General features: G+C 32.8%; 1 pseudogene; it reads right to left on the bottom strand.

The window, feature by feature from the left end:
- LOC149572122 (uncharacterized) lies at positions 1 to 27,265 on the bottom strand (annotated as a pseudogene).

Below are 27,265 nucleotides of genomic sequence, written 5' to 3'. Positions count from 1 at the left end.
CTATGATTTCAAGAAATGAGTTGACAAAATCTTGTTGACCTCAAAACCATTAAGTGTATCACATCCAAATAGTTCATGTAGTTTCTCATCACAAATAATTCTCCTCTTATCTGAAGGGTCCTATAGATTATTATCATTTATATATCCCCATATTCACTTGACCACCTCTGCTCTTGACAATTCACTTTCACCAGTTCCAATAAATGTTACAAGAGCATCTGAGAGGGGAAGAGGTAAACACAAGCCTGATGTTTTTGCTTTGGCATCTACTCCTTTCCCTTTTCCAACATCCATTTTTTCAGGTTTCTACCATTTTTCCTTTGGTTTTGGGTCCTCTAAACATTCATTTTCTTTATCAAGTCAGAAAATATGATTTGAGAGTACTTTGCTCATCTCAAACATGTCAATAGAAGAATTTTTGAATACTATACATAATTTGTCATCACATATTATTTTTTTCTTATTTTGTGGATCTTGCAAAATGTTTTCCTTAATGTAAACCCAAATTTATTTGACAACCTATGTTCAAGGCAATTCTGATACCCTAGGGAGTGCTTGAATTATTAATGACTAGTTATTTAGTCATTTATTTGATCATTCATTTGGCCACTTATCTTTACAAAACCTTGCAATTTTACTTGGTGACTAAATTAGTCATTTATATAGTCACTGTTATTTATAAATGCAAACAAAATTCTAAAAGTTGATCACTTTTAGTTGTGTAACTAAGATTTGTATTCTTGTGACTAAAAGCATTAATCACGTACTCATTTATTGCTTAAATTCTACTAGTGCACCTATATTCAATATTGTCAATATCTACGAATACTTTGAGTTTGATGATGAGATAGTTGACATTATTGATTATGCTAAGAAGAGAACATAAGGAATTGAGAGAATTTTTTATATGAGAGTTAGGAAAAGCACTAGAGGTAAGGATTATATGGAGTATCTTGTTCAATAATAGAATATACCTTTTGACAAGAGGATATGTATTGCTCAGTCTATGTTGGATCATTATAGTTTTTCATAGAGTGGTCATATTTCATTCTATGGAAATAATTTTCTTATTTAGCATAGGTATTTAATGCCTTAAAGCCTTGGGATACTTGGCCATATTGCATCAAATAAAAAATAGTTTCTTCCATTTGTTCATTTAGTGTGGTGATTGTATAGATATTCTTTTTCTTTGTGTTTATCTCATCTAGAAAAAAAGTTCCTTGGCATGAATTGATATTTGATTTCATGCCTTTTTAATAGATCTTGTTGTTTCATTTATTTTAATTTATCATTATTTATTTCTTGAGATGTATTCATAGGTAGCACCTTGAGTAATGTGTGGTAGTTTCGATTGATTAAGTTCATGTGTTCTTGCAACCTTCCATGGTTTTGGTAGTGGCTTCTTGGATCATGTGTAGACCTATTTTTAAGTTAACTAATCATAGTTGGTTACATGGTGTGGTCTCTGATTTTTTATTTGATATAGTACCTATATTTTTAGTAAATGTATCTATCCACTTATGTATGTGTCCTGATGGTTATATATTGAAATCTAGTTTTTCATTAGAGGTAGTGTAAGGAGGAGGATGAGAAAGGAAGAAAAACATATTTAGAATCAACATTTTATAGCACTAAAGCTGAAATTTTATTTTCCATTGTAATTAAAATCTGCAACAAGATAAGCCTTACTTTTGGAAAATTGTAATCATATATTCAGTGGATCTATATATTAGCTTCTTATTTTTGTGTTCTTGGTGTTGTGTTTATGTGTGTTACACTAGGAAGTATTCTTGGATTTGTTCTTGGATTCTCCATATAGCCTTTTCTTCATACATGTGCAACATATTAAGTAATGAATAACAACCTTATAGATCCTTCTATGTTTCCATTGTTTGTTATGATTACCAAGAATCTCCTACAACAACTTTACATAGAAACTTTAAGTAGAAAATATACAACCAATTTCAACCTAGATATATACTATGTGCTTTTGAAGGAGTTATATAAAAGTAACCATACTATATAAACATGTGCATGCTATATAATTATATGATATAAATATACATGTCTATTTTAGTGAATGGTTATATTTGGTCATAATCATGAGAAAGGAAAGGAATGTATTCAAATATTCATCTTCATATTTGGTGTATTTCTATGTAATTGTGTATTTAGAATATCCTATCATATCAATTATGAAATCCATTTGTCAAATGCTACATATGAATAATAGATCTTTAAAAGTCAAATATATTGAATATTTAATAATTTTCATTATAAAAGAATTATATATATTAACATCATTATGGGCCCTACAATTATCTCTCTAAAATTTAATTATATATGTTCATAACATTTTTAGATTAACATCTTACTATCATTATAGGGTTTCATATTCATATCCAAGCCAAATTGGATAGGAGGGAATTATAAGCGACGAAAATGATATCTTTATTTTTATTGAAGTGTTCCGTGTAGGTTGTTATGTAAAAACTAATGAGCCAATTTTTTTTTTTTGTTTCTCATGGCTTTCTTCCCTATTAGTGTCTTAAGTAAGTTAAAGTTTGATTAAAATGAGATTCAAAATATACTATAAATTATATCAGAATTTTTCATAAACTTCAATGAACTACAAAGAACTAGATTAATAGCTATAAAGAAAATATTTCTTCCCTCTAAAATTTCTATGTCTCTCATGCTTTTCCAAAGACCAACATATTTAATCATATATTTTCCAATATAGGGATTAATAATAAAAAAATATATTGTAGCCTAAGTAGGACCCCTTGGATATTGAGGTAAACACTCTTTAAAGGATGGATAGTTCATGGAATATGAGAGGTGATGTTTTTAATGATAATTAGAGCCTATGATAGGAAACCTGACAACTTGATTTTTTTAAAGAATTCAATTTCCAAATAACCTAGTATGTTGAATTCTCAATGGATCATGATAAAAATTATTCTCACATGAGTTGTAGTTTGTCTGGAACTTAAATTTTAAGTTGCATTTCTTTGGTTTTAGCATTCCTTAGAGTTTTGTTCATTAGAAATGGGAGGTAATAATAGAAAATTTGAGCACATCAATTATACAAGACTAAATACCAATAATAAATTAGGAAAATATTCAATAAGGGTGGTCTTTTGCCATATCTAGATTTCCTTCATGAAGGGACATAAGTATCATGTAGAGAAATTTTCTTTCTCTTGGAATGTTTGTAATGTTGTTTTATGTAGGATAAAGGTCTTTACAAATGATAAATAGTGGAAGAGGTGATGAAGCTCCTTTGGACATAAAATTTTGTAGGGACAACAACTAGTTGGACTTTACTATTCAAGGTTTTAATAAAATAAACAAACAACAAAAAAAGTTGGGGATGAATAGACAAAAGAAGATCAACTATGAATTGTCTAATTTGAAGAAGGTACATATCTAAATCATTAAAGTATTAAAGGATTAAATTAATTTGGATGTTAATTTAAATTATGTCTTTGGGAACTATTTTGAGTTTTTAAATAACTTTCACCTCAATGTACAAGTTTATAAATATTAAACATTTAATATTTGGTTGTTAATTAAGGATAGCTTCAAGGATCGTAGGAATAATCTTAAAAATATACCTACTCTACATGAAGCTTTTCTGGTGATTATTAATGAAAATTATAGATATTTTCAATTCCCTTATAATCCTATCACTTTCTCTAAGTAATATGATACTACTCTTACAGATTATCTATAAAATTCTTATGAAGTTAAGGAGTATACAAATTTTATGAAGGAGAGTATGAGTCATCTTATGAAGTTAATGAATCCCCTACATTTAAAGACAAAATTGGTTGAAGAAAAATATACTAATTTAGAGGAAGATAACTTTTTCCCAAAGTGAATTTAGTAAATGACTACAATCAAATATAGCATGATGGTGTGTAAATCTATGAAGGATCATGAAAACCCTTGCACTAGGATTCAAAATTGCATAAGGATTTTGAGTACCTATTTGAAAAAATTTGTTAAAAATGCCCCTATAAATGCCTCTTCATGTATATGTACCTGACTATCATTTTGAGACCTATGATAAATTTTAGTTGTTCCACTCCTTTAATTCAATATATGCACATGTCTCATGGTTATCAATTAAAATTTGAACTCATTTCATGGTCCAAGAGCATCTTGGGTTGCACTGTTATCTTATATGTTTCAATTTTTGAGTCATTTTTACCTTGCTACTGGAACTGTATTTTTCTAGTTTTTGGATGCCTATTGCAAGCCATGTAACTAATTTTTCACAATGAATGAGAGGATTCCCATTTCAAGGACTAAAGAGGACCTAGATTATTTTTATCAAAGGTGCAAGTCCTAATTTATTATAAGTTGGGAGATATGGAAATTCTCCTGGAGTATCAATTTCTAGTAATTTTGCATGATAGTTTTTTGTGCTTAAATTTTGGGTTAGATGCACACTTGTCCTTGGTGATTCAGACCTTGTGAATTTAAGGAGTTGTAGTGGACCTAAAGTACTACAATTAGTTCAAATTTTAGGTTCTAATTCAATTGGAGCTAGGAGATATCATAATTTTTCTTGGGCATCAATTTTTGGACATTTAATTTCTGTTGGAGGTCGACTTGTGTCTCTTCAAGCATTTAATGTTAGATTTTAGCATTCTGGGCTGACTTTTGGCTTAGATTAGTATAATTACAGGTCTTAGATAGAATTTTAATCATTAATTTAGGTGGAGGAGTCTGACGTAGAGTAGCTTGAAGGTAGAAGTTCACATGTGTTTGGAAATCCAAATTTGAATGTATTTTGTATCTGGTTGTAACCTAGAAGGCCTTAGAGCTAGGCATGTATGATGATATTTTCATGAATCAATAAAGAATAATATTCTCTATATTTTTGGTGTTTTTCTCTTTTTTGTTTTCTTCTATTTTGTTAACTCTTGCAAGGTGGTTTGGATAGCTGAGTGTGCCAATTGGCCTTTGTTACTCACATCTCCCTATGTTAGGTGATATTAGAGCTTGAGGTTCATCCTTGTGGAGATTCGATCATGTAGAACCCTAATTCAAATTTGGTTGTAGGGTTGTAGATCTATGAATTTGACCTATAACTTGTAGAGCATTATGATCTTTCAAGAACTTGATTTGTAAAGATGGTTCATGGCAGAGGAAATGTGGATAATGTCATGTTACATGCATTGAGACAAATTGTAGCTAGATTAGATGTTGTGGAGAAAGCCTAGAGAAGAGGAGTGCATCTTGAGGAAATAAGTAATGATGAATTAGTAGCACCAAACCTTAATCAAAAACCTAAAGAAGACCAAAATGAGGCAAGGTTGTTGAGAGTGTTGTCTAGGGAAAATTCAAAGCCTACTGTAGAAGTAGTTCCTCATGATGGAAAATTGGATAACAATGTTGTGTTGGATTGGATCTCTTATATGAAGAAGTTCTTTGAGTATGAAAACACTCTTGATAATAGGAAGGTGAAAATTGTAGTTACTAGGCTAAAAGGTCATGCTTCACTATATTGGGAGCATTTGTAAACTGATAGACAAAGGAGAGGAAAGGAGAAGATCAAAACTTGGGTCAAAATGGTAAACAAGGTAAAGAAAAAATTCCTTCCTACTAATTACCAAGTTAACTTGTTGCAAAAGATGCAAATTTTGAGACAAAAGGACATGATTGTGAAAGAGTATATTGAGGAATTATATAGATTCGATATCAGATTTGGACATGTGGATGATGATGTTGAGAAAATTACATGGTACATAAATGGATTGAGATCTAGAATTCAAGATGAAATAAGTTTTGTGAAGTTGGAAAGCATGGAAGAAGCATATCAATATGCTTTGAAAGCTGAGGAGATCTTGACAAAGAAGCATGAACAAAGAGAAAGAGGTAGAGGTGGTAAATTCTAGAGAGGTAGAGGTAGATGTTATGGTGAAGGTGGTAGATCTAATAGTTTTATGCAAGATAAAGACAAATCTAAATGAAAGAATGATAACAAAGATAAGACCGAATGGAAAGGTCATAGTTCTTACCAAGGAAGATGTAATTCTTATTCTAGAGGTAGTTTTCATGGTAATTGTTTTAGATGTGGTAGAGAAGGGAATAGATCATTTGAACGTAGATCTTTTGAAAATGAGTAGAATAATAGAAATGTTGTGATACGAGAGGATATTAAGAGTTCACCAAGTGGACTTGAGGCTAGAAACAATCTGATCCTGAGAAGAACCTTATGTAACAAGGGAAGCAATGAGGAACCTATTTTGAGAAGAAGTCTTTTCAAGACCAGATGCAAGATGGCTGAAAATTTTTGCAAGGTGATCATTAATAGTGGAAGTTCTACAAATTTTGCATTAGAAGAGCTAGTTACAAAGTTGTAGTTATAGAGGCTGAAGCATCCTAAACCCTATCATGTTTCATGGATCAAAGATGGGCATAAGATATTGGTAAGTTAACAATGTATTGTGAAGTTCAAGATTGGACATTAATTTGATGAAGTGTTGTGTGATATTATGACTATGGATTTTTGTCACATTTTGTTGGGTAGACCTTGGAAATATGATAGATATGTTGTACATGATGGAAGATTGAGTCAATATACTCTTTGGGTAAATGGGAAGAAGAAAATATTGTTGTCTTTGATTGAGAGTCTAGATGAGGTTAGTTTTATTGCAATAAAAGTTTTCATGGTTAATGGAAAGAAATTTGAAAAGGAAGTAAAGCATAATCAAATTTTTTTTGCTATAGTTCCTAGAGGACCGAGTGTTGGTACTAATGACTGAGTCCCAGAAGAAATTGCAAAATTGTTGAATGAGTATAAAGAGATTGTTACAGAGGACATACCTAATGGTTTACCTCCAATGAGAAGTTTACATCATTGTATTGATTTGATTCCTAGAGCTATTTTTTTGAACAAATCATCATATAGATTGACACCTATAGAGAATAAGGAACTTAACAGATAAGTGCATGAGTTGTTGTAGAAAGATCTGATTGAAGAAAGTTTGAGTCCATGTGTTGTACCTACTATATTAGCACTTAAGAAGAATGGAGAATGCAAAATGCGTGTTGATTCCAGAGCTATTAACAAGATCATAGTGAAGTATAGGTTTTCTATGCCAAGGATGGATGACATTATGGATTGTTTGAGTCGAGAAAGATATTTTATCAAGATTTATTTGAAAAGTGGCTATCATTAGATCAAAATTAGAGAAGGTGATGAATGGAAGACTAATTTCAAGATAAAAGATGGTTTGTGTGAATAGTTGGTTATGCCTTTTGTGTTAGTCCTTAGATAGTTTTGACATTTGAGTGTCAACACACTTAATCACTTTTTGTATTGAAGCTAAGTATACTATGTATGTCAAGCCACAATGTGTGCCAACTTAGTATTTCAACAAGTGTCGAGTGACTTCAAGTGTCGAGCAATATATAAGTGTCAAGTGACATATAGGTGCCAAGTCAAAATTGATGCCAAGCAAGTCAGAATGTAGTATATGTCGAATGAGCCAAAATCATATATGTGTTGAACACAAGTAGTCTAGTATATGCCAAGTAACACAGAATCAACATATGAGTTTGTGCCCTCACAAACTCAGATGTAAACCATTTTTGGAGCTAACATAGAGAGATTTCCAAAAGGAAAAAGGATAAGGACAAATCATTTACATTCCCTATGCGATCAACATGTAGCCAATCAGAAAAATGGAGAAGGCATGCAACCAATAAGAAAAATGCAAGGAATGAGAAGGAAACTTGAGATTTAATATGGATCATAGATCCATACCTAACCCTAAGTCTTCACAATCTTTAAAAGGAGGTCAAATACTCAATTAGGTGTGTGGATGAGAATAGTCTATGGGAAGATTATAGAAAAAATTTAGTGTGAAGAAGGTAAGACTTAGAGGAACAGAGCTGCAATTTCATATCCAGTTGATTAGAATAGCACAAGGGACAAGTAACATGATCATATATCAAATCTTAGAGGATCAAGGTCAGAAGGAGTAGAACAAGTGCCTAAAATCAGCAATTAAGGATTGTATGCAATCAGGTCAAAGATTCCTAATACTTCCTTGTCATTGTATTAGATGCTAAAATCCTATATTGATAGGTTAGCTTAACAGCTAGGTAGGAGAACCTTTTGGAGGAGGTAACTAAAAATCCTATGTATTAGGTGGGTTTAACAGCCTATTGTAAATCCTTTAACACTTCTGGTAAAGTGTTTGTAAATCCTCTAACCAGGTCATTATTGGCATAGTGTAAAGCCTTTAATAGGGCAGACCATTATAAGTGGTTGAACATTTATTGTTGTAGTAATTTTAGTGGCTATCATCCCCACCCCAGTTTTATCTTCTTATTCCTAGAGCGTTTTTGGGTTACCAAATCTAGTGTTATGTGTTATTACATGTGATTTATTTTATGTTCATTTATATGTTTACTTGCATGCAATTTTCTTTTTAGTTATATGTTTAAAGGATTGTAAAATGGGGTTAAAAGTGTTGTACTTCTTATTTACAACCCCCCCTCCCCCCAACCTCAAAAATAATCTTCCCATCTTTGAAAATTCAAAAAATTGGTATCAGAGCCTTCAGCTCTCACAAGGAGAAGCCTAACAATGTAGAGAAAAGGTCTAAGGATGGAAGTCTTCAAAATTGGGAAGATCATAGACAATCAAGTGATTGATGTGCACCTAGCTCTACATAAAGTGGAAGAAGCCAGAGAAGAATTGAGAAAGTCATTAAAAAGAAGGAAGGAGATAGCCATAGCTGAAAATGACATACACTACAAGGAGATTCATACCACACAAGTATTTTCTAAAGGAGATTCCAAGGAATTTGATGCAGCAATAACAGAACTAATGGAGAAAAATAGAGCACAAGTTGAAGAAATCAGATTACTCAAGCTTGAACAAGAATCACAAGCTATAATGCTTTTTGAAGTGACTAAACAAAAGAAGAGAGCCATTGAAGATAAGGTCATGATAGAAGATGAAAAAAGAAATCTAATCAATAGACTGGAGGAGAAGACAATTGAGTTTGAGAAGATTTCAAACATGTAGCTAGTTGCCTTAAGCTAGATGATGAATGTTCATCATGACCTAAACATGAAGGAAATTGAGATCTCCACCTTGAAGATGTAGAATGAAAAATTATAGAAATAATTAAAAAGAGAAAAGGAGATAGCAAAAAGCTACAACAAATGTAATGAGACTATCAAGTACTTTAAAAAATTACTGAAATCACCAAGGGCTAGTAATGACACTTTAGGACTTGGCTACACCAACATTGAACAAGGAGAATCATCGAAGACTACAAAAGTAAGGAGAAACAAAGGTAATAATACTAAACCTACTTTTCATTTAAAAGGGCCATACCTCTAATGTGTGCATGACCAAGAATAGTCATCAGCATAATAAGCCCACCAATGTAAGCTTTTGTCATAAGTACAAAAAGCAAGGACATCAAGCACATGAATGTATAACTAAGACTATGAGGACATCAAGATTTGAAGGTCACTACTACAACTACAAAAATTATGGACATAGAGCATTTGAATGTAGATCAAAGCCTATGTGTACACCTAATCAACCTGCAAGAAGAACCAATCATACACATCACTACAACTAGGGTTACAACACCAAGTATAGCTGTCATTATTGTCAGAATTATGGACACATCCCTGAGAATTGCATAAGAGTACATTTCAAAGGAAGATACAATAGATGGTTAAGCCAAACTACATGTTTTAGTTTCTTGAAGATGGTCATATCAGTAGGAATTGCCCAACAAAGTCAAAAGCATCCAAGACAAAAGTCAACAAAGGAAAAGAGAAGGTTGATGTTGAACAAATAAGAGGACAAATGAACAAGACTTGAAAGATGAAAGGTGAGTGTAACACATCAAATGGAGAGATCACTTCATCCAACTAAGACAAGGAAAATGTATGGGACTGATATACTAAGTCAAATCATACACCAATTCCAAAAGAACAACGAAGTGTTGCCAAGAAGAAACTTGCATGAGAAAAGATGCCAAGTTAAAAAAAAAATGAAAATTTTGGAGAAGTTGCCAAGTTACCCTTAGATGCCAAGTGAACCTCCAATGGATGTCAAGTTTTTAATAGCTATTGAGCTGATAGTTGAAGCCGAGTGAAGTAGAAGTCTAGTGGAAGCCAAGTAAATGAACTACACTAGAAGTTGAGTCATATTGAATCCTTCAAGTGCCGAGTTTTATAGCTGTAAGCACAAAGCATTTAATGGTAGGTCTTTGATAGGTATAAGGTAAAATTTTGTTCATTTTCACATCATTCAAATGTAGATCAAAGACAAGAAGAGTGAAGAGATGATCAAGCAGCCACCTTATAGTCATTTGCATCAATTTCAATAATGATTTAGCATGAACTCATCGATTCAAAGGTATTTATCAAGTGCCGAGCTATGCAAAGTTAAAGTTTTTAATACATTTAAAGCCCTAGTTCAGTAAAATGACATCTAGCTCTAGAAATCCTAAGGCTAAGGAAGATCATGAGATTCAACTTGTTAGTAATGAAGTCAACCAGCCCAAATTTAGGCCAATCTCTAAAGTTGCTTATAAAAATGACCCGGTTGGCGCATTAGCTATCATTCCACCCAAGGTTGTCATAGTCCAAGATGTAGGAAAGTGCTACAATTGAAAAATTGTTGACATAGGTGATTTAGAAATCTTCAATGCCTATGATAAGTTGTGTGACAATGGAATATTGAAGGATGACTTCCAAATTGTTGAGAAGAAGGGTCTAACAAAAACCCTAGTTTTTCTTACAAAGTTCAAAATAGAATGGATTCGCATTGTTCTGAGTCAAATTCATGATGGATATCTTTGGCTAGAGATAGGACCTATCAAGATTACTAAGAGGATAGTGCATGGGGTTACTAGTCTCCCAACCCTAGATTGGCCAAAGACTTTGAGAAGTGATAGAAAAGGACTTAATTGAGAAGAACACAGATGGAAAATGGAACAATAGGGGAATGACTATTGACACTATGATTGAACCCCTACTTGAATTTGTTGTGAGGATAATTTCACATAAATTCTATCAATCCAGCAGATTGAACAATGCACCCTACATAGTTGTTGATGTGGCATATAAGTTGGTGAAGAAAAATCACACCTATGATCTAGCGAAACTCATGTTGTAGCAAATCAATGAGAACCTAGAAGCTATAAGGAGATCCAAAGGTGCTCAATGAAAATTTGGCTTAGTTCTTATGTGCATATTCTTTTATGTGATGGAAGAATTCCCTTCAATTGCGAAGGTGAACTAGAATTCTAACAAGTTTGTTGTCACCCAAATCAATGAGTTTATTGATCATATGGGAGACAATTTTGATGCCTAGATGACAAGCTACTTTGAGGACTTTAAGAAGTCTATGAAGTAAAGAATGAGAATACCAATCTCATTAGTTGAAAAACATGTGAATGATATATATTTCCTAGCTGATATTGATTTCACCTACATTCAATCAACAATTCTAAGGGTAAGATGGCTAAGGCCATTAGGATATGAATTGGATGTTTATGAAGCCTCGGCAGTAATCAAATCATTACTGATAGAAGAAATTGATAAGAAGGCTCCTCACTTTGGGACATATGATGTTGTTGAGTCCAAAGTTGAGATTGAGTTGAAAATTGCTTTAGTCATTAAAAAGAAAGATAAAATGGAAAGGAAAATAAAGAAGACATTTAGAGAAAACATTGAAGGAGAATGAGGAGAAGAAGAAGTAGAAGAAGTTGAAGGAGAAGAGCCAAGGCAAGGACCAGTTGAGTTGACACAAGGCCAAAGAGAATATAAAGAGGAAGGTGCCGAGGGAGAAGAAGCCAAGGAAGCACCTACACCCATTGAGCAAATGAAGATAAAGGAAAAAATATAGCCTTCAACTCAGCCTAAGCCTAAGAAGGTCACCAAACAAGCTCAAACCAAACTAGCTCCAGCTAAGCCAATAGCAACAAGGGCCACTACAAGGGCATCTACCCAAAAGGCTAAAGAGACATCAAAGGAAAAGAAGAAAGACATTGCCTAGCCTACTAAAGATCCAAAGAAAAGAAGAAGATATGTGGCTCAACCAGACATAGATGATGAAGAGAGGATAGAGTCATAGGACATAAGCCAATTTAAAGCGGTAAGTCATCCTCCTAAGTCTACAATTGATAAACTTTGTAATAAGATTAAAAATGCAGATTTAAATGATTTAAAGTCTCTCAATTTTAATAAGCTTAGTAGGGAAGAGAAAAATAAAATAGAGGAATCTCTGTATGCCATGATGGCAGAATTTAAAAACACACCTCTAGAGCTTGATAACAGTCTGCCAAAGGAAAAATATGAGATAGTTGAGAATATATGGCATTATTTTTTGAAGATGGAAAGGGATATTAGAGAATCTACCTTAGCACATGTGAATCTTGATATGACAAAGGCTCAAATAACCAAAGCAAACAAGAAACATAGTGGGAAATTTGCACCCAAATATAGAGCCTTTTGCATTCTTCAAAAAAAAATTGAAGATGTTGTAAATAAATATACATAGATATGGAAAACAATATACAAGATAATTGATGATAAGGTGGAAGAAACAAATAAGGTAGAATCTAGTGCCAAAGAAAAGGTGGAAGAAAAGAAAGTAGAAGAACAAAAAGGAGAGGAGAAAGCAAAGGAAGAAGAAAAGAAAGAGGAGGAAAAGAAAGGTGAGGAAGAGAAAGGAGAAGAGGAGAATAAGGAGAAAGAAGAGGAGGAATCAGCAAAGGGAAACTATGGCAAAAATTGACCAGCAACAAGAAGATGAATAGAGTGTGCAAGACAAACAATTGCCACCTCTCAGTCCACCTCATGTAACCACTACACCTGTAGAGAGAGTAATCATAAAGGATGTTACTGATAAAATAGATTAGAACATCAATCCACTTAGCATAGAGGATCTCTCAAAGATCCTTCACCAATCTACTCTATAGGCATAGTTGTGTACAAGCCTTGTATTGGTGAGTATAGATGAACTACAAAGAGTAGTAACAACACCACAAAAGGAAAAGGTGAAACCAAAGGATACAACTTTTACATAAACTAATACTAGAACTAAGATTATGATGCTTCCACCACCACCTCCACCAAGTGAAACAAGTGAAACTATTTAGATGCTTAGTATAGAGGAGAAGAAATTAGATGAAAAAGTGAACGTAGCAAAAGAAAAGGAATAGGTTTCCATTCAGACATTGGTAGAATTACCAAAGATTGGCACTCCTACTAAGAACATTTAGAAGCCAAGCACTGATGCTATCCCCTTGCAATTTTCAACACTAGGCTCAAGTACAACAAGAGTGGCCAGGGTACTTCACTATGGAGACCCTAAACTAGATGAAGAAATTGTGATTCCAAGACTATCACAATAGCACAAATGACTGAAATGGAAAATACATTGGATAGAAGGATGAGGCAAGAAATAATAAGGAAATAATTCAAACACAAGGAAGCACTTCATGATATAAAGGACATCTTCATGGATGCCTTCAGCTTGCAGTCACTAGATGAAGGAAAACCAATAATTAAGCAACTATTAGACATACTTGACTAGGTGACAAATTAAGACCAAGACACCAATGCTAAACTCATGGAATGGTTAGAAAGAAAATTTCAAGGAAAGGTGAATGAGAAGATATCAAGTGGAATTACACTTGAATAGGTAGAGTTGGCCAAGACAATAGATAAGGCCAAAATTGTCCTTGAAAATATTTTTTCATTGTATAGGAAGTTGTGTGACTTTTCAAATTTCACACAAGAAACTAATCAAAGAATAATGAGCTTGGAAAGGAACTTGAAAATATCTAGCATGCAATTACCTAGAGATCCAACTCAAAGTGACAAGCATTTTGCACAATCGCTTCACACACAAAGAGAGTTAGCTATACAAACAATAGAGGAAGAAAATATTAAGGGAAAATTGATGCAGATCCAGTCCTCCATAACCCCTCATTTAGAAGTCCTCCACAAGGAACAATTTTATGTTGAGACATTATTAAAGAAAGATCCAAATCTTTCTACCCTTGATGGACTTGTACATCTTGCTGCAGAGACTGCCATCTAGCACAAGTCACTTGACATAGCTTTACAGAATTGGGATGCAGCTCTAAAAACAATAATGGAGGTAAATAATGCTTTCTTGGCTAAGTATGGTAGTACTCCTTAGAGCCCTTTGACATTAGTGTCAAAAAGGGGGAGATAATAAGATAGGGGGAGAAATAATAATAATAAAAAGGCGGAGATATATGTTTTAGGGGAGATACAAAATTTAAATTTTGGCTATAATATGGAAAGTTTCTCTGATGCAAATGTAGAAATTTCATAAGCTCTTATAAACCAGATACAAAGACACAGGTATAGAATACAGATATAGGACAGAAGAAAAAGAGCATCAGGCACATTCAACATAGAATTTTGATTTCAAGATTGACAAGGCACAATTAGCTAGGGGGAGTTAAGGTATTTTGATATAATTTTGAACAATTTTGAAACTTTGTGGATAAGTTACTCATAAGGATAGATTAGCAATGTCTAGTTAAGTTTTTTTGACACTCATGTCAAAGGAGGAGATTGTTAGTCCTTAGATAGTTTTGACATTTGAGTGTCAACACACTTAATCACTTTTTGTATTGAATCCAAGTACACTATGTATGTCGAGCCACAATATGTGTCAAGTTAGTATTTCAATAGGTGTCAAGTGACTTCAGGTGCTGAGTAGTATATAAGTGCCGAGTGACATATAGGTGTCGAGTCACAGTTGATGCTAAGCAAGTCAGAATGCAGTATATGTCAAGTGAGCTAGAATCATATATATGTGAAGCACAAGAAATCTAGTATATTCTAAGCAACAAAGAATCAACATATGAGTTTGTATCCTCACAAACTCAAATGTAAACTATTTTTGGAGCCGACATAGAGAGATTTCAAAATAGAAAAAGGATAAGGAAAAATTATTTACATTCCCTATGTGATCAACATGCAGCCAATTAGAAAAATGGAGAAGGCATGCAACTAATAAGAAAAATGCAAGGAATGAGTGGGAAACTTGAGATTCAATATGGATCATAGATCCATACCTAACCCTAAGTCTTCAAAATCTTTAAAAGGAGGTTGAATACTCAATTAGGTGTGTGGATTAGAACAGTCTATGGGGAGATTATAGAAAAATTTTAGTGTGAAGAAGGTAAGACTTAGAGGAACAGAGCAACCATTTCATATCTAGTTGATCAGAACAGCACAAGGGACAAGGAAAACAATTAGATATTAGATCTTAGAGGATTAAGGTTAGAAGGAGTAAAAAAAGTGCCTAAAATTAGCAATTGAGGATTGTATGCAATCAAGTCAAAGATTCCTAATACTTTCTTGTCATTGTATTAGATGTTGAAATCCTATATTGATAGGTTAGCTTAACAACTAGGTAGGAGAACCTTTTGGAGGAGGTAATTGAAAATCCTATGTATTAGGTGGGTTTAACAGCCTATTGTAAATCCTTTAATAGGGTAACACTTCTTGTAAAGTGTTTGTAAATCCTCTAACTAGGTCACTATTGACATAGTGTAAAGCCTTTAATAGGGCAGGCCTTTCGCAGGGCAGACCATTAGAAATGGTTGAACATTATTGCTACAGTAATTTTTGTGGGTATCACCCCCACCCTAGTTTTCCCTTCTTATTCTTGGAAAGTTTCTAGGTTACCAAATCTGGTGTTATGTGTTATTCCATGTGATTTACTTTATGTTCATTTATATGTTTACTTGCATGCAATTTTCTTTTCAGTTATATGTTTAAAGGATTGTAAAGAGGGGTTAAAAGTGTTGTACTTCTGATTCACCCCCCCCCAGAAGTACTCTCCCCATCTTTGAATATTCCAACATTTTGATTTGACTAATTCACTTAGTACTTTCATGAGGTTGATGAATGAAGTTTTGAAAAGATTCTTGGATAAGTTTGTGATTGTTTATTTGGATGATACCCTAATATTCAACAAGACTAAGGAAGAACATCTTGAGCATGTTAGACAAGTATTGCAGAGATTGAAAGAGGAAAAGTTGATGATTAATCTGAAAAAAATGTTCTTTTATGCAAGAGGAGGTTATGTATTTGGGATATTTTATTTCTACTGATGGTTTGAGAATGGATCTAGGGAAGGTTAAAGCAATTTTGTAATGGCCTACACCTAAGAATGTGTGTGAGGTAAGATCATTTCATCATTTGGTTACTTTCTACAAGAAGTTTATAAAGAATTTTAGTTTTTTTTATAATGATATGACTGAGAGAATGAGAGGAGATAAAAAGGAATTCAGGTGGACAGATGGAGCTGATAAGAGTTTTGAGACTAAAACAAAAGGTTGTTGAGTTACATGTATTGGCTTTGCCTGATTTCAATAAGGTATTTCATGTTGAACATGATGCAAGTGGTAGTGCAATAGGAGATGTATTAAGTCAAGAGGGTAACCTATTGCTTTCTTTAGTGAGAAGTTGAATGATGCTAAAATGAAGTATTTTGTGTATGATCAAGAGTTTTATACTATTGTTCAAGCATTGAAGAAGTGGAGACATTATTTGATTCCTAAGGAGTTTGTGTTGTATACTAATCATAAAGCTTTATAGTACTTGGGAAGTCAACATAAATTGAATCATGGGTAAAAGTACAAAGATGTATCACCTTTTATGCTAACTTATCAAAACAACTAAATTTGAGTATTTCTATCTAAAAATATATTATTTTAAGCATATGATCTAGATGAATTTATTCTAGCTAAGTTATATATTGTCTCACACTTTTCCAATTGGAAATGTCTATTAATCACATGTTTTATACTAGTTTGTATCCAATTACTAAATAAATAAAATTATTTCAGAATAGTGGTATTTCAATAACTCTTACTATTTTTTATGATTTTTTTAATAATATGTAAACACCATTTTATAGAACACAGAGTCAAGAATATTCTCATATAGAGTTTATATTGTTTTAATTAGATATAGCATATTGTGCTTAAAAAATTCTACAACCATGTATTTTAACACTCGAAAAGATATCAATTTTGAGAAAAAAAAATAGATTATATCAAAAAAATCTAAAAATAGATTTGTTTTGAAAAATGTGGTGGGAAATGAAAACTATCGATTTGAGGTGAGTTGAGATTTCGATCCTTATAAAGGATAAAATATAAGTCTAAAGCCAATTTTTATTTTTGATTATTTTAGATATATATGTTATCTATAACATAGTCTAAGATCAAAAGGAAATAAGTTTATTTCCATATAGTTTTGTGGTGGGAACTACACCCCTAATTTTTAGCATTTTTCAACACCTAAAAAATTATCTATAAAAAGTAAGAAAGTATATTAATTCTTATTCTAAATACTTATTAAAAATTATAATCATGAACTTCATCCATTTTTACACATTTCATTAGTTTACTTCATTTCCAAATTAAAAATATTAATACCAATTTTATGTCATTGAAGGTGAGTAGTTACACTTTTGTTAGCCTTTTCCTTTATAAAAGGGTGAAACAGCTTTATGCTTTTACCCATCAGAGACATATGAAGTGGGTTGAGTATTTGCAAAGTTACTAATAGAGTTACTGATACATTGAGTAGAAGACTTTCTTTGTTGATTGAAATGAAAGTTGAAGTTCTTGGTTTTGATGAGATGAAAGAGTTATATGATGTTGATACCAATTTTTCTAAGGCGTCAAGAGAGTGTAGAGCACCAAATTTGACAGATCACATCAATAAATATGATGAATATTTTATTCAAGAAGGTATGTTGTTCAAAGGTATTCAGTTGTGTATTCCTAGAAGTTCTATAAGGATGAATTTGATTAAGAAAAAGCATAGTGGTGGATTGGCCGGACATTTTGGAATTGATAAGACATTAAGTTTTCTAAAAGAGAAGTATTATTGGCTAAAAATGTATAAGTATGTTTAGAAATTTGTAAAGAGTTATGGAGTTTGTCAAGTTACAAAAGGAGCAAGTCAAAATACTAGTTTGTATACACCTATTACTATTTTTGAGAAACCTTGGAGTGACATTAGTATAGATTTTGTTCTTGGATTGTCTAAAATAGAAAAAGTGTATGATTCTATATTTGTTGTAGTGGATAGATTTTTTAAGATAGCTCATTTCATGCCATGTAAGAAGACATCAGATGCTAATCATGTTGCTAATTTTTTTTTAAAGAGATTGTGAGATTGCATGGATTACAAAGAAGTATTATTTCTGATAGAGACAGCAAGTTTGTTGGTTATTTGTGGAAGACTTTGTGGAAGAAGATGGGTATTGAGTTGAAGTTTAGTTCTACATTCCATCCATAAATAGATGGATAGATAGAAGTTGTGAATATAAGCTTGGATGATTTGCTAAGATGTTTAGTTGGGAATAAGGCAAGTAATTGGGAGATGGTATTGGTACAAGATAAATTTTTATAAAATAATTATGTGAATAGGAGTACAAGGAAGACATCTTTTGAAATTGTTATTGGAATGCAACCTAGAGGCATATCAAATTTGAGAGATATTGCTAATGAAGAAAAGAGAAGTGATGCAGAAGAAGAATTTGCTAATTATATGGAATCTTTACATAAGGAAGTGAAGTTGAGGATAGAACAAAGTAATCAAAAGTATAAGGAGAACATTGATCATTCTAGGAGACATCATCATTTTTAAATTGGTGATGAGGTGATGGTTCATTTAAAGAAAGAAAGATTTCCTATTGGAACATATAGTAAGCTGAAGATGAAGAAGTTTGGACCTTGTAAGATATTGAAGAAGTTTGACAGTGGAAATGCTTATGAAATTGAGTTACCTGATGACATAGATATATCCCTTGTATTCAGTGTTGCTAATTTATACAAGTATCACGAGTCAAATGATGAAGTTATTCTATCAAAGGATTATCCTAAGAAGAGAATTAAAGAAATTGAATGAATATTGGATTAGAGAGTTGGTAAGAGCACAAGGGGGAAAGATTATTATGAATATCTGGTGAAGTGGAAGAACATATCTCTGGAAGATGCTTCATGGATTTTCCAATCTGAGTTGGATTCAGCTCAAGTTGTGACATTTCAATAATTTAGGAAAAAAATTTCTTCCAACCCTAGTTGTTTGATGTAGGAGCATCCTGGGTTACATTGCTATCCTGCATGTTTCAACTTTTGAGCCATTTCTTTTTTTATGCCTATTGTGAGCCATGTAACTAATTTTTATAATGAATGAGAGGATGAAAATTTCATGGATCAAAGAGGACCTAGAGTACTTACTTTTTTCAAAGGCACAAATCCTAATTCATTATAAGTTGAGAGATATGGAAACTCTCCTGGAGTATACATTTTTGGCAGTTTTGCATGATAGTTTTTTTTTGCTTAACTTTCAGTTTGGATGCACACTTAGCCTTGGTGAATCAACCCTTGTGCATTTATGGGGTTGTATTGGACCAAAAATATTACCTTTAGTTCAAATTAGAGGTTCTAATCCAATAAAAGCTAGGAGATATCATGATTTTTTTCAGGCATCAATTTTTGGATATTTAATTTCTATTGGAGGCTAACTTGTGGCATAGATTAGTATAGGTAGGGGTGTTGGGTAGAGTCTTAATCATTAATTTAGGTAGAGGAGTCTTAGATGGAGTAGCTTGGAGGTATAAGTTAAAATGTGTCTAGAAATCCAAATTTGAATGTATTTTGTATCTGGCCATAACCCAGAAGGCCTTACAGTTGGGTATGTATGATGATATTTTCATAAATCAATAAAGAATATTGTTCTCTTTATCTATGGTGTTATTCTCTTTTGTGTTTTCTTCCATTGTGTTAACTCTTGCAAGGTGGTTTGGGTAGCTAAGTGTGCCAATTGGCCTTAGTTACTCACATCTCCCTGCATCATTTCATGAAGTGTCATTTGGAATAATTGAGAAATTTGCTAAATTGTCTAAATGTCAAAAAACATTCAAAAGCATACTTTGGACTTGAATATCTTATACATAGTTAAGTGTCACGATTCACCACTTTGGGAGTGTTTAGTATGCATTTCAAAGAACCTATGTTATCAATTTCAAGTCATTTTGACATATTTTGATAGGGCTTTGAGTTTCTCAAAGTTGGTTGTTTATTGTTATCTTGTTGATGCTCTTTGTTAAGAAATATGGGAAGCCTTGTTTGGTGTTGAACATCTTTGATCTGATTGAATAAAGTGAGAAAATTGCTTCATCACTATATTATAGGGGTTAGAGACATTCTATGTTTCAAGCTTTAGCTTTTTACAGATCTATTTGGTTGGTTTTGAAATGCAATTCCAAATGCCATTTCAAAGGTTTTACTGATAATCAGATGCGTAGATATATTGGAAGCCCTCCTTGTGATGATTTAACTTTAAAACTATGATTGATGAGCCTAAATTGATTATACCACTATGTTCTACTCTAAAAATACTTCAGGGGTGTCAAATCTTAAGTCTTGATGAATCCATTTCTACACTTTCCTAAAATCATTTCATTTGTAAAAAGTTATTGTTTACCATGCTTCCCATTTTTGCAATTCCTAGAGGCCAACTTTGCACGCTTACCAAATGTGACCTTTTATTTATCATGATCCAAATATATGCATTCATACTCTCCATATCAAAGTGAACATGTATCCCAAATTGCAATTTTCCAAGTGATTATTTGACTTGTTTTTGAAGCCGATATTGAATACAATTTTCTATTTCTAACATGTTTGCAAGATTAGTTTTAAAAGAGAAATTTTGTCAGTGAATATCTTTTGATTTAAATATCTCCATAAGCTAAGAATGTGCATAATCATAGTCTATGTAACAGAGAACATGTCGAACAAATGTTTTGACTCGGTTACTTAATTCAGTCAAATTTTATGGCCAATTTGAGGACCCATTAAAGAAAAAGTGATAATTCTTAGAAAATGTGTAAAATGGGTTTTAATTGATGCATAAATGGTTTTTTTAGAATCCAATCAATACAAGGATGTTGTTTGATCATTTTGAGGTGTTCAGTTGATTGGTTTTGAAAAAAAAAAATTAGGCACAGGTCCACCAGGGACCCAACTTGACCAACCCATGCTTTTGTTCCCTCACAATGAAACTATTTTTTATCTGTTTTAAATCTCTTCTTCTGCAAACAAATTTTGTGATTCTGCGGGTTGGAATGGGTACATATCTAGACAATATTTTGGAGGTTTGAATGAACAATGCTCATAGGGTAGAAATGTTAAATAGTTTGATTCATAGTGGATACCATGTTTATTGTGGAGCTACTACCTCAGAAGTCACCTATACCTATTTTAGATTGCAAGTGCAAATAAAAGGGGTTGCATGTTCAACATGAATTTGGTGATCAAGGAGGCCAAAGGAATCAGTTACAAAGGAGTTTGAAATTGGCTACAAAGAAAGCAACATGGTATCACTTCAGTGGGACATTGCTTTGGAGAATCTCCAAATAAATTTGAAAGTGGGGTTATATTTATTATGCATTGAAATCACCAAGATGTTTAACCACTCTTTGGAAGTTTGAAAAGGTAATGGGAAGGTGAAAGTGATGTCCAATGTTTTCTCTCATGAGATAGTATTGTTGGTAAATAGATTTGTTCTTTTGTTTTGACTCTTTAAATCCCAAGTTTCTGGAACAATATCTAATTAAGCCAGTTGAAAAGCCATCTTTTGATTACCAACTTTTCTCTGAATTTGTAGGTACAGCTCCCTATGTGAATGATGTTCAAGGAATTATGTTTTATTCCTAAAACTAATGCGAGGTATGATCTTAACTCGAGAGCAGAAGAGGCAAATTGAATTAAGCCTAAACAAGACTTAATCCAAGCAAGGTGAGCTATCTAATCTAAAACCAAGCAATAAGACTCACAAATCCTACGAATTCTTATGCTTGACAACTACCTACAGAAATGTAAATGAAATATAAAGAGCTTCTAATTAGTTCCTCTCTAAAAATCCCACAACATATCTTACTAAGGTTTATTCACATCTTTGCAACAAAAGAATGAAACATCCTTTCCTTCTTATTGTAACTCATATTAAGAGAAAGAACTATCTAATTAACTAATTGGAACCAAAATTATTGAGATAAAACACCCTTTATTGACTCTACAATATTAAGTCTTGTTACATCAACAACTTTCCCTCTACTCCAGCTCTCCGACTATATGTAGCAAAAGTCGAACCCCCTATCCTAAATTCTTTACAGAATTTATAGATCTTTACAATACTAGGCTCGTAGGAGCCAATGACCTTTCCTCTTCTTTGAATACAAAGAGACAAAACACAAAGAAAAAGACTTTTCAAATCTGAGAACTCGAATAGTCACCATGGATGAAGGAATAAAGAAGACACAAGAATAATGACTTCTCAATTCTAAAACTATTCATTTCTAACCAACATTTTAGCTAAATCCATTGGGCTTCTGGAGTCGCATCATTTCCTCTGCTCATATATTTAGATTTGAAATAGATCATCAAATAGAAAGTTGCCAATCATCAATAAACAATCAGCATCTTCATCCTTGGTTGATAAGACTATTGGATCATTGGAACAAGGCTCTATCTGGTATCATGATAAACTGAACTTATTATAACTTACGGTAATGATTTAACCATATGCCGTGTCTCTTATATGCACACACGTAAAATAGAAGCATTGAATTCAATCCTTTTTCTAACTATTACTCCTCCATTCAGATAACTTCATCCATCATAATTCCTGCTCAAACTCGATAGTACATACTATTTTACAAATATTCTGAAACATTGCAATGATTATCATTAGGTCACCACAAGCTCACTCTTTATATAAAACTCAACTTGTCAACTAATGTGTATTAGGTGGTTTGGATTGTGTTTGATCTCTGACTATAACATAAGATGTAATAACAAAACCATTTGACTTCTATTCTGCTATCACCATGTTAACATATTGGTTGAGCACCCTTGGAGCACCTAAAATGGGATTTTTTGCTCTGAACTTTTGGAGCACTTTTAAGCTTTACTTTCAACACATCAAATGTTCTTCAAATCATTTAAAAATGACCCATTTGATTATAATTCAAAAAGGACTCAAGAATGAGGAGATAGAAGCTAGTGGGATTTTGTCTTTTGGGTGCACAAATGGCTTTGGAGTAGCTGATTTCAGGATTTCCACCTTGACTTGTTGCACACGTTTTCAAACCGAACTTTCTTTTGATGAAATCTTCTACAAGAGATTCTAAAAAAACATAGATGAATAGTTTTTAAAAAAGATTCTAAATGGTGCAAGAAATTTTTCAGCGGATTTTTGCAAAACAAGTGTGCAACTGGTAATGGTGTAACTGAAACTAAAACTCCCACCTTGACATATCTCTACCATTTTTTAATCATTTTACACGGTGTTTGTTGCAGTAGTTTCATTTAATCTCAAAGAACAGAGATATGCATCAAAATAATAGAGATCGAAGTCTTTAGTGACCGTAAAAATATGCATAAAAGGTGTCTTAACTCGATTGTGTTATATCTTTTAATGGTCCTTTCTTCTTCAAAATCACATTACAACTTTTCAAATTGCAACTCTAGACACTTTAGACATTGTTATTGATTGCAAACAAATCAAGAATGACCAAAATCTTTCTAAAAATAAAATAAATCGAGGCTCTATACTTTGATTGTTACTTGGGCAATGGCGCATTCTACAATTCTCTGTTGCATATTAACCAACACATCAGTGAGATCTTTTTTGAAACATTGTGCCGTCATGAGGATCGATCCATCAATACACACCAAAGGACTAAGTTTATATTCAAAACTTGATAAAAAAACTAAAACTCAAACTTAGATTATGATATTTTAGAAGGCACGGTCATTGCACATTCCATCATATAACTCTATTTCAATGATATCTCTAAGCCAATTATCATCATTGTTTCATTCTTTAATATAGTTTAGGGATCAATTCATCATCAAAATAAATTCTATCAATAGAGGCACTTTGTAGCACTTGAGAAGTCAAAACTCTATTCAACTGATGCTATTAATCCTTTCAAACCTTCCACGAAAACTTTTCACTATATTTTGAATCCAATTCATTTTGAAAACTTTCAAGAATACCTTCATTTCCTTATTGAAGACTTTGAGATATCAAACCTTCAATGATTATTTATGCAAGAAATCCGTCTTTTATACATTGATATATGGGAATAAACTTCTTTGAATGTTTTACATCAGCTTTTATCATTGCATTACCAAATAAGAACTCTTTTCTGATTCCTTGTAACATCTAAATACCATTGCCTGAAAAGAAACATCCATTGAAACACAAGTCTCTACCGGGTTAGGATCTAAAACCTACCCAAAATAATGAAACTTTGATAGCAACCCACCCGGCTAATCATGAAGGCAAGGAAAGGGGAACCCGACAAAGATTCCCTATCCTAGGGAAGACTTAGACCTAGACACCAGACTGACTAGACTAACTTGACATGACCATATGATTCCAAAAATGCCAAAAAAATGGGTGACTAAAAGTCAGACAACAAGTATATTGTGAGTTTCTTCATTAATGGAATGAAATGTTTTCTCACAAGGTACAATATGCTTCACTAATGTTACAAGTGTAACCTACTTTAAGACCCTTTTCCATCAATTTTGTCCTAATATATTTGAAAGGTACAAAGAAAATAATGATTTTTTTAAATGGATGCTACCTCAAATACCATCTCTGATTTAGAACACTGTAATTACATAAAAACAAGAGTTGCAGGGCAGCCAAGTTCCTGCCAAAACTAGCAGGATGATTTTGGTTAGTTATGAGCTATAGGCAATGTCTAGTGAGTTAAGAATGAATTCTAGTACTTTTTAAGCATACATAGTAAAGAAAAAAAAGATACACATTTTCTTGCACAAGGGAAATGAAAATTAACATATAACACACTATTGTTAGCCAAAGATCTCGGGCTTTAGGATAGATATACCATACGAAATTGTAAATTAACATGTAACACAATAAAGTCAGCCAAAGACCTCAAGCTTTAGGATAAGTATAGTGTACAAAATTCATGGTAAAAAATTCTATTGATGTTGCTACAATAAAGAGCAATGATCTATTCTCCAAAAGTTCAAATCTTTTGATTTAAAAGAGTGTGCTGCTATAAAACTGTCCTATATTTTTTTGAGAACAAAGTGAATTGATTCATATACACATTTTTCTTGGGACTTCTCAAACAACGAGAAAAACTCCTCCATGGCCCATGACATAGTTTGGTTTAAGCTTTACTAAAATCTGCTAGGAAGTTAGTGGAGTATCAGCAGACCAAAACCTATTGATTCTTTCACCAAAAAAAAGAAATGTAGAAGATAGTCATTGCATGCTCCCTCTATAGGGGTTCACAACTTTAAGCACAATCCAACCAATCCTATCAGATGGGTTGTCCAAATATGTTAGTTTAGAAATCATCAAATCCCATAAAATGAGCCGAAACCGTGTATCGCTACATATTAGTAGCTAATATTTTTACCACTTCCACCAAAATGTGACGAAGGCTTTTATTCAAGAAAATATGAGAAATCCATGTTATTCGTGGAGAAATATCCAAACTGAGAAACAATAAAGGCATTAACATGGCAGCCATTTTCTTCAACAACATGAGCTTGAAAGCAAGGCATTGAAAGGTAAAAATAATGCCTTCTAAAAATCAATAGAATTTTTATATCATAAGTCATCGATTAAGGAAAACTCTTCAATGAAAATGTTCAAGTTTTGTTGTAAGCTTAGTGTACCAAATATTAGAGAATAGATATTGAAATAAACTTGCCAATAAACTCACCTTCAACTGCACCATATTAATTTAGTTCTTGTCCAAGTGAAACAAAACCTATTTTATTGTTCTAAGTACCTAGCAATAATGAGAGAAACTAGTACAATGTGCTTGGCATGTCAAGATAAGAACCCAATCTCATATTCAAACATTGATAGGGATAATAAACAAGTTGAGGTCTTATGTGAACATGTCTCACCTGCATGCCAAAATATTAACACATTTGCAATGTATGAAGGTTGACCTGGAAGCTATAGGTTGTTAAAATTGGCAAGATTGAAGAGAGCCTGTGGCTGCCAACTCAATCCTTGGCTCATTGAGATTGTCTCTGAAGAATTGGGCATTTTTAATGCTAGAGTTCAAATTAAGGTTTCTTAATAAAAACAAATAACTTTTGAGCCTTTTGCACAACTGGCTTGAAATTCAAAATAATCTTGTACTTTATGACACTTTGAAGAAGTAATGAAGAAAGAACATGGCAAAAAAAACATGGCCCTGACACATTACCATCTGAATTTCAGCACTAACTAGCTTAGCTCTATATAACAATCTATTCTACAAATCCAAACAATGATCCACCAAAAAACTAGCACATCATCCTTGAGCTACAGTCAAGTCTAAAGAATATATACTCAATAAATATATACAAATAAATTCAAACCTGCTCTTGTATTGACATAATAAAGAATAGTGATGTTGTTGTTAATTCCAGCTCCAACATATAGTTAGCAGTTGATTTCCCTAGACATGCGTAGCTTTTTCTTATAGTTTCATTCTTGGATAACTCAATGTTATTCCACTGCATATTTCTAAATAAACACCACCGATTCTCAAACTGTTGTTTCATGCACTGAACTACAGTTGAAAGTCATGGTAGGATTTATTTTAATTGAACATTGTTTGCTATATACATTGTGGGAATTGTGGGGGAATTTTTATTAAAAAGGGTTGCTCAGAGACTCTTTACATTTATCTCCAAAATACAGAGTTTCCTCAATTCAAGAACATGGACATTTTTCTTCTTCTTATTGTATGAGAAAAATGAAAGCTCTGATGGCAAGAACAAGCAGACTGAAAAATTTGTTGCAGTCAATTTGTTTTGATTATAGATGTTGACAGACATTTAGATCGAATAGAAGGATTAGTATTAACAAATGCATGCAGTATGGGACATGAATATGAAGCCACGCCTACACTATGCTAGTAGACTTTGAGCATTTTCATCACCAGAACATTGGTTAAATATGCGGTCATCAAAAAAAATTATATTCTACATGGTAGTCTGCCTGACACCATTCTAAAAATCATTTTGAGATGCCAAGTGTTCCTTTTGACCTGTGCGCTACGGCTATTCCGAGGATTGGGCTTGTCAGGCTGCATTTTTATGTTCTTCTCAGTTCTTGTTACCAATGACAT

This window comes from Cupressus sempervirens, chromosome 2 (genome assembly GCF_028749045.1).
Source record: "Cupressus sempervirens isolate cs-2001-9-10 chromosome 2, ASM2874904v1, whole genome shotgun sequence".
In the NCBI taxonomy this organism is placed as follows: domain Eukaryota; kingdom Viridiplantae; phylum Streptophyta; class Pinopsida; order Cupressales; family Cupressaceae; genus Cupressus; species Cupressus sempervirens.
Note: the sequence above shows the minus strand (reverse complement) of the source record. Positions and strands in the feature narration are given on the sequence as shown.